This window comes from Dama dama, chromosome 20 (assembly GCF_033118175.1).
Source record: "Dama dama isolate Ldn47 chromosome 20, ASM3311817v1, whole genome shotgun sequence".
Classification (NCBI taxonomy): Eukaryota; Metazoa; Chordata; class Mammalia; order Artiodactyla; family Cervidae; genus Dama; species Dama dama.
In genome coordinates, this window is record NC_083700.1 from 73484019 (window position 1) to 73494026 (window position 10008).

Genomic DNA, 10008 nt, shown 5'->3' on the forward strand with positions numbered 1-10008 from the left:
TAGCAGAGTTATTATATAAAAATTGAATTTAAAATTGAACTGCCTTTTTATATTACCCACAATGTGTTTAAATATCTTTATGACTGCACTATATACCAAAATGATTTAAGTAAAAATTCATTTTTATTATACTTTACCACTGTTTTATCCACACCCATTAATATGCCTGATTTTTGAAAACCATATGTCATTAGCTGATTTCCCTATACATGATTACAAAACTTGAGACTTTTTGTTCTGTTTTCAAACTTTACTTATGCTGAATATATTCTTAATTGTATAAAATGATGTTTAACATATTTAATGAATGCCTACAATTTGTAAAGCACTTCCATTGAAAAGAAGAATATAAAATTATATTGCTTAGCTTGCAGTGACTGATAGGGACAACTAAGTCTCTTGGAAAATAGAAAGGTCAAAATTTCCATTCACTTGATGAGGTTTATTCAACTATTTATAGAGCTGAAATTAATGTCTGTTACCTTGCCCCACTGTGATACTGAGAATTTCTCTGCGTCTAGAAAGTAGACTACTTTTTAATTTTTTTTCCAAGAAGGAGTCTGATATTTCAAGCCCTGAGAGGCTATTTCTGTTGTAGCATTTTCATACAACTGTTCTCTGATGTTCCTGCCTCCAAGTTCCCATGAGCTTCCATAGGGAAGATGAAATAGACCGAGTCTCCATCCTATAGGAGCTTCAAGCCAAGTGAGCTTACATAGATGTTGTATACTAACGCATATATATAGAATTTTAAAAGATGGTAACGATAACCCTATATGCAAAACAGAAAAAGAGACACAGATGTACAGAACATACTTTGGGATCTGTGGGAGAAGGCGAGGGTGGGATGTTCTGAGAGAATAGCATTGAAACAAGTATACTATAAAGGGTGAAACAGATCACCAGCCCAGTTTGGATGCATGAGACAAGTGCTCAGGGTTGGTGCACTGGGAAGACCCAGAGGGATGGGATGGGGAGGGAGGCGGGAGGGGGGATCAGGATGGGGAACACATGTAAATCCATGGTTGATTCATGTCAATGTATGGCAAAAACCACTACAATATTGTAAAGTAATTAGCCTCCAACTAATAAAAATAGATGAAAAAAAATAAAAATTAATAAAAACTCCTAACAAAATGAGCTACCAGATTCTCTCTTTCCAATAAGATAAAATTCAACTATACAAAATATTTCAGAAGTGTTGGAGATAAGGAAACATTGCTTTCACTAATTCACTTTCCCAGATGTTCTATTCTCTGCATAAACCAAATAACATGTAGTAGAGTTTTTATCTAATGCAAAGAACTATTGGTGATGTAGAGAAATAAAACACAATCTCTTGAAGTAAGTTCAATCCAATAAGGAGGACAAAAAATAAAATGATAACATTGTTTTCTAGGATGTGACATTTCATAGTAGCTATATGTGTTTATTGTTTTATCTTATTTTTCTGAGGAATGGAAAGGGCACGGGTATGAAAGCTTTAGGATAGAATCTGATACTGGATACATTATTCTGCAAAATAAAGTGGACAGTGGTAGTGTTAACAGCTGACATGAACAAGAAATCAAAGAGGAAGGTGGAGGCTATGAATATTCATGCTATTTTGTGCATAATTATTAAAGATATCCCAGGGAAAGAGATAGTTTGAGGAAGAAAAAGCCATGGTGAGATTATAGGAGTCAAATGCCAAACTGTGATTTAGCCCCATGACTCCATCAAATCTGTACAGAAGGGCTAAACTGAGGAAATTCTGATTGTGTTTAGATTTCTTATAGTAAGCAAGAAAGGAACAATGACCACAATCTAACCTCTAGAAGAAAGAGACAAAATCACCCCATGAGGACAATCAGCTTACGTGTCTCTCTCTCTATATATAGATATAGTAATGTAGATATAGATATATGAAGTAATACTTTATGGTATAACATGACCAATTCTTAATAAATGCATCAATAAGATAAGAAATATTTAATGAGCTCAAAAGAGGATTGGTGAAGAAATGTTTTATAAAGCTGTTGTTTAGTACTAAGTCATATACGGCTCCTTGTGACCCCTTGGATAGCAGCATGCCAGGCTTCCCTGCTTTATAAAGTGATCTTGCCAATATATGTAGGAAAAACACCCACTGTCAAACAGTAACCCAGGCAGCAGTTTTCTATATACCTTACAAAGTTCCAAAGGAGAGCATACGTGCATGCAACTGAGGAGGATACTACTGCCAAACTTGGATATTACAAGGACATTTAAAGTCCTAAGATATTATGGAAGCATTAACATATGATGAGTCCTGAAGAACTTGTAGTTCTCTCTACCACATAGAACATTAATGATCCCAAATAACTTTGGAAAACTACATATACATACAGGATAAATCAGATAATTGAAATATGTCTTTAAAAAAAAATAGTCAATTTCACCAAATCTTACTTTGGCTAACGTGAAGGTGAAGACAAATTTGGGGCTATTTGTTTATGATAAAAGACACTGATAAAGACCAGCTCAATAACTTGGTTTTACTCATATATTTTTTTTTTTTCCCCACTAAACTTCCACGTTTTACTTATTTATTTTTTTCCCTTTGGAGTTTATTTATTTATTTATTTATTTTAATTAGTTGGAGGCTAATCACTTCACATCATTTCAGTGGGTTTTGTCATACATTGACATGAATCAGCCATGGATCTACACGTATTCCCCATCCCGATCCCCGCTCCCACCTCCCTCTCCACCCGATTCCTCTCGGTCCTCCCAGTGCACCAGGCCGGAGCACTTGTCTCATGCATCCCACCTGGGCTGGCGATCTGTTTCACCATAGATAGTATACATGCTGTTCTTTTGAAATATCCCACCCTCACATTCTCCCACAGAGTTCAAAAGTCTGTTCTGTATTTCTGTGTCTCTTTTTCTGTTTTGCATATAGGGTTATCGTTACCGTCTTTCTAAATTCCATATATATGTGTTAGTATGCTGTAATGTTCTTTATCTTTCTGGCTTACTTCACTCTGTATAAGGGGCTCCAGCTTCATCCATCTCATTAGGACTGGTTCAAATGAATTCTTTTTAATGGCTGAGTAATAGTCCATGGTGTATATGTACCACAACTTCCTTATCCATTCATCTGCTGATGGGCATCTAGGTTGCTTCCATGTCCTGGCTATTATAAACAGTGCTGCGATGAACATTGGGGTGCACGTGTCTCTTTCAGATCTGGTTTCCTCAGTGTGTATGCCCAGAAGTGGGATTGCTGGGTCATATGGCAGTTCTATTTCCAGTTTTTTAAGAAATCTCCACACTGTTTTCCATAGCGGCTGTACTAGTTTGCATTCCCACCAACAGTGTAAGAGGGTTCCCTTTTCTCCACACCCTCTCCAGCATTTATTGCTTGTAGACTTTTGGATAGCAGCCATCCTGACTGGCGTGTAATGGTACCTCATTGTGGTTTTGATTTGCATTTCTCTGATAATGAGTGATGTTGAGCATCTTTTCATGTGTTTGTTAGCCATCTGTATGTCTTCTTTGGAGAAATGTCTGTTTAGTTCTTTGGCCCATTTTTTGATTGGGTCATTTATTTTTCTGGGATTGAGCTGCAGGAGTTGCTTGTATATTTTTGAGATTAATCCTTTGTCTGTGGCTTCGTTTGCTATTATTTTCTCCCAATCTGAGGGCTGTCTTTTCACCTTACTTATAGTTTCCTTTGTAGTGCAAAAGCTTTTAAGTTTCATTAGGTCCCATTTGTTTAGTTTTGCTTTTATTTCCAATATTCTGGGAGGTGGGTCATAGAGGATCTTGCTGTGATTTATGTTGGAGAGTGTTTTGCCTATGTTCTCCTCTAGGAGTTTTATAGTTTCTGGTCTTACATTTAGATCTTTAATCCATTTTGAGTTTATTTTTGTGTATGGTGTTAGAAAGTGTTCTAGTTTCATTCTTTTACAAGTGGTTGACCAGTTTTCCCAGCACCACTTGTTAAAGAGGTTTTCTTTTTTCCATTGTATATCCTTGCCTCCTTTGTCAAAGATAAGGTGTCCATAGGTTCGTGGATTTATCTCTGGGCTTTCTATTCTGTTCCATTGATCTATATTTCTGTCTTTGTGCCAGTACCATACTGTCTTGATGACTGTGGCTTTGTAGTAGAGTCTGAAGTCAGGCAGGTTGATTCCTCCAGTTCCATTCTTCTTTCTCAAGATTACTTTGGCTATTCGAGGTTTTTTGTATTTCCATACAAATTGTGAAATTCTTTGGTCTAGTTCTGTGAAAAATACCGTTCATAGCTTGATAGGGATTGCATTGAATCTATAGATTGCTTTGGGTAGAATAGCCATTTTGACAATATTGATTCTTCCAATCCATGAACATGGTATGTTTCTCCATCTGTTTGTGTCCTCTTTGATTTCTTTCATCAGTGTTTTATAGTTTTCTATGTATAGGTCTTTTGTTTCTTTAGGTAGATATACTCCTAAGTATTTTATTCTTTTTGTTGCAATGGTGAATGGTATTGTTTCCTTAATTTCTCTGTCTGTTTTTTCATTGTTAGTATATAGGAATGCAAGGGATTTCTGTGTGTTAATTTTATATCCTGCAACTTTACTATATTCATTGATTAGCTCTAGTAATTTTCTGGTAGAGTCTTTAGGGTTTTCTATGTAGAGGATCATGTCATCTGCAAACAGTGAGAGTTTTACTTCTCCTTTTCCTATCTGGATTCCTTTTACTTCTTTTTCTGCTCTGATTGCTGTGGCCAAAACTTCCAACACTATGTTGAATAGTAGTGGTGAGAGTGGGCACCCTTGTCTTGTTCCTGATTTCAGGGGAAATGCTTTCAATTTTTCACCATTGAGGGTGATGCTTGCTGTGGGTTTGTCATATATAGCTTTTATTATGTTGAGGTATGTTCCTTCTATTCCTGCTTTTTGGAGAGTTTTAATCATAAATGAGTGTTGAATTTTGTCAAAGGCTTTCTCTGCATCTATTGAGATAATCATATGGTTTTTATCTTTCAATTTGTTAATGTGGTGTATTACATTGATTGATTTGCGGATATTAAAGAATCCTTGCATTCCTGGGATAAAGCCCACTTGGTCATGGTGTATGATTTTTTTAATATGTTGTTGGATTCGGTTTGCTAGAATTTTGTTAAGGATTTTTGCATCTATGTTCATCAGTGATATTGGCCTGTAGTTTTCTTTTTTTGTGGCATCTTTGTCTGGTTTTGGAATTAGGGTGATGGTGGCCTCATAGAATGAGTTTGGAAGCTTACCTTCATCTGCAATTTTCTGGAAGAGTTTGAGTAAGATAGGTGTTAGCTGTTCTCTAAATTTTTGGTAGAATTCAGCTGTGAAGCCATCTGGTCCTGGGCTTTTGTTTGCTGGAAGATTTTTGATTACAGTTTCGATTTCCTTGCCTGTGATGGGTCTGTTAAGATCTTCTATTTCTTCCTGGTTCAGTTTTGGAAAGTTATACTTTTCTAAGAATTTGTCCATTTCATCCAAGTTGTCCATTTTATTGGCATAGAGCTGCTGGTAGTAGTCTCTTATGATCCTTTGTATTTCAGTGTTGTCTGTTGTGATCTCTCCATTTTCATTTCTAATTTTGTTAATTTGGTTCTTCTCTCTTTGTTTCTTAATGAGTCTTGCTAATGGTTTGTCAATTTTGTTTATTTTTTCAAAAACCCAGCTTTTAGCTTTGTTGATTTTTGCTATGGTCTCTTTAGTTTCTTTTGGATTTATTTCTGCCCTGATTTTTAAGATTTCTTTCCTTCCTCTAACCCTGGGGTTCTTCATTTCTTCCTTCTCTAATTGCTTTAGGTGTAGAGTTAGGTTATTTATTTGGCTTTTTTCTTGTTTCTTGATGTAAGCCTGTAATGCTATGAACCTTCCCCTTAGCACTGCTTTTACAGTGTCCCATAGGTTTTGGGTTGTTGTGTTTTCATTTTCATTCATTTCTATACATATTTTGATTTCTTTTTTGATTTCTTCTATGATTTGTTGGTTATTCAGAAGCGTGTTATTTAGCCTCCATATGTTTGAAGTTTTAACAATTTTTTTTCCTGTAATTGAGATCTAATCTTACTGCACTGTGGTCAGAAAAGATGACTGGAATGATTTCAATTTTTTTGAATTTTCCAAGACCAGATTTATGGCCCAGGATGTGATCTATTCTGGAGAAAGTTCCGTGTGCACTTGAGAAAAAGGTGAAGTTGATTGTTTTCGGGTGAAATGTCCTATAGATATCAATTAGGTCTAGCTGGTCCATTGTGTCATTTAAGGTTTGTGTTTCCTTGTTAATTTTCTGTTTAGTTGATCTATCCATAGTTGTGAGTGGGGTATTAAAGTCTCCCACTATTATTGTGTTCCTATTAATTTCCTCTTTCATACTCGTTAGTGTTTGCCATACATATTGCGGTGCTCCTATGTTGGGTGCATATATATTTATAATTGTTATATCTTCTTTTTTGATTGATCCTTTGATCATTATGTAGTGTCCTTCTTTGTCTCTTTTCACATCCTTTATTTGAAAGTCTATTTTATCTGATATGAGTATTGCGACTCCTGCTTTCTTTTGGTCTCCGTTTGCATGAAATATTTTTTTCCAGCCCTTCATTTTTAGTCTGTATGTGTCTCTTGTTTTGAGGTGGGTCTCTTGTAGACAGCATATATAGGGGTCTTGTTTTTGTATCCATTCAGCCAATCTTTGTCTTTTGGTTGGGGCATTCAACCCATTTACATTTAGGGTAATTATTGATAGGTGTGGTCCTGTTGCCATTTACTTTGTTGTTTTGGGTTCACGTTTATACAACCTTTCTGCATTTCCTGCCTAGAGAAGATCCTTTAGCATTTGTTGAAGAGCTGTTTTGGTGGTGCTGAATTCTCTCAGCTTTTGCTTATCTGTAAAGTTTTTAAATTCTCCTTCATATCTGAATGAGATTCTTGCTGGATACAGTAATCTAAGTTGTAGGTTATTCTCTTTCATTACTTTCAGTACATCCTGCCATTCCCTTCTGGCCTGGAGGGTTTCTATTGATAGATCAGCTGTTATCCTTATGGGAATCCCTTTGTGTGTTAATTGTTGTTTTTCCCTTGCTGCTTTTAATATTTGTTCTTTGTGTTTGATCTTTGTTAATTTGATTAATATGTGTCTTGGGGTGTTTCACCTTGGGTTTATCCTGTTTGGGACTCTCTGGGTTTCTTGGACTTGGGTGGCTATTTCCTTCCCCATTTTAGGGAAGTTTTCAGCTACTATCTCCTCGAGTATTTTCTCATGGCCTTTCTTTTTGTCTTCTTCTTCTGGAACTCCTATGATTCGAATGTTGGGGCGTTTCACATTGTCCCAGAGGTCCCTGAGGTTGTCCTCATTTCTTTTGATCCTTTTTTCTTTTTTCCTCTCTGCTTCATTTATTTCCACCATTTTATCTTCTACCTCACTTATCCTATCTTCTGCCTCCGTTATTCTACTCTTGGTTCCCTCCAAAGTGTTTTTGATCTCATTCATTGCATTATTCATTTTTAGTTGACTCTTTTTTATTTCTTCTAGGTCTTTATTAAACATTTCTTGTATCTTTTCAATCTTTGTTTCCAGGCTATTTATCTGTAACTCCATTTTGTTTTCAAGATTTTGGATCATTTTTATTATCATTATTCTAAATTCTTTTTCAGGTAGATTCCCTATCTCCTCCTCTTTTGTTTGACTTGGTGGGCATTTTTCATGTTCCTTTACCTGTTGGGTATTTCTTTGCCTTTTCATCTTGTTTAGATTGCTGTATCTGGAGTGGGCTTTCTGTATTCTGGAGGTCTGTGGTTCCTTTTTATTGTGGAGGATTAACCCAGTGGGTGGGGTTAGACGATTGGCTTGTCAAGGTTTCCTGGTTAGGGAAGCTTGCGTCAGTGTTCTGGTTCGTGGAACTTGATTTCTTCTCTTTGGAGAGCAATGGAGTGCCCAGTAATGAGTTTTGAGATGGGTCTATGTGTTAGGTGTGACCTTGGGCACAGGGCTATGTTCAGGGCTATGTTCCTGCGTTGCTGGAGAATTTGCGTTGTATGTCTTGCTCTAAAATTTATTGGCTCTTGGGTGGTGGTTGGTTTCAGTGTAGGTATGGAGGCTTTTGGATGGTCACTTATTACTTAAAGTTCCATGTAGTCAGGAGTTTTCTGGTGTTCTCAGGTTTTGGGCTTAAGTCTCCTGCCTCTGGATTTCAGTTTTATTCTTCCTGTAGTCTCAGGACTTCTCCAACTATACAGCCCTGATAAGAAAACTTCTAGGTTAATGGCTAAAAGATTCTCCCCCATTAGGGACACCCAGAGAGGTTCACAGAGTTACATAAAGAAGAGGAGAGGGAGGAGGGTGATAGAGATGAGCAGGAGGAGAAAAAGGGGGACTCAAGAGGAGAGAGACAAATCTACGCAGCTGTCTGTTTCCAGAGTGTTCTCCGTAGCCCAGTCACCTACAAAGATTCACAGAATTGGATTGGGAAGAGAAGGGGAAAGGAGGAAATAGAGGTGTTCTGAGGTAGAAAATAGAGAGTCAAGATTGGGAGAGAATAATCTTCGGTTTAAAAATAGGGCTTCTCTTTTTTTTTTTTTTTTGTAAGGTTATAGTGTATTGAAAATGAAAATTAAGGAGTAGTAGAGGAGTACTAGAGGACTTTAAAAGAAATAAGAGAAAAAGAAAAATAGAAAATAGAAGAGAAAAAGGAAAGAAAAAAAAAGAAGAAAAAAAAAAAAGAAAGAAAAAAAAATTTTTTTTTCCCTAATTAAAAAAAAATCGTAAAAATCTATGGAAATGAAAATTAAGGAGTAATGGGGGAGTAATAGGGGATTTTAAAGGAAAATAAAAGAGAAAAGATAAAAACGAAAAAAGAAAAAAAAAAAGAGAAAAAAGTAAAATTATATCTAGGCGTTTCTCTGGAGCTGTTGCGGTCAGTGTGGGTTCGGCTCAGTTTCAGATAGCTCCTCATTCCAGCTTACGCTTCTCGATATCTACAGGCCCCTTCCAGTGTAGTCGGTGTTTTCTAGAGGGATTTTAATCTGTTGCACCAGTCCCTTCTGAAGCAGTTCCCTTTGTTTATTTGGCTTCTGTTTGCCGGTCTCTTCAGAGCCTCATTTCCGCCCTGACACAGGCGGGCGGAGGTGGACTCTTACTCAGGTAGCTAGTTCCGTCGCTCTGCGGGGAGGGGCTGGCGCTGCGGGGCGGGGCTGGCGCTGCGGGGACGGGCTGGCGCTGCCGGGAGGGGCTGACGCTGCTTTCTCCGTCTGCGCTGCTCAGGCTCCCGGCTGTTCTATATGGAGTGCGCCCCGCGCTGCGCGAGGTTCCAGCCCTCGGGTGTTCCAGAAAAGCGCGGAATGAAAAGCTGCGCCTGCTCTCTGTGCCTTCCCCGTCAGAGCAGTCCAGGCAGCGAGGGGCTTGATGGGCGTACTCTCCCCAGGTGTGGCACGCCCACTCCCTTCCACGGACCCAGTCTCAGTTTCCGCTGGCGCCAGTCGGGTGCCTGCGCCTTCTGCCCTCCGCGTCCCCAGCCCCAGTCCCCGCCCGCGCCGGTCGGGTGCCTGCGCCCTGTGTCTTGCCGCGACCTTCCCCTCCCCCCTACCTCCTGCCTCCGGCGGGGCTGGGCCGGTCCGCAGCCTGCGAGCTCTTCTCTGGACTTTCTCGGTCTCTTTGTTCTGCGAACGGCCGGCAGTGTGTTTGGGCCGGTTAATTTTCTCTGTCTCTTTTGGTCTCCCACAGTCCAAGTTGGCAACTCACAGAAGCTCCCTCCGATTGTCCTCAGGGCACTCGGGCCAGGACCCTACCCCAAGCAATGCCGCCTAAGACTTCCCGGGACGGATCTCCGTCCTTAGATCTTTTGTCTCCCTTTTTATCTTTTATATTTTGTCCTACCTCCTTTCGAAGACAATGGGCTGCTTTTCTGGGCGCCTGATGACCTCAGCTAGCGATCAGAAGTTGTTTTGCGAAGTTTGCTCTGCGTTCAGGTATTCTTTTGATGAATTTGTAGGAGAGAAAGTGGTCTCCCCATTC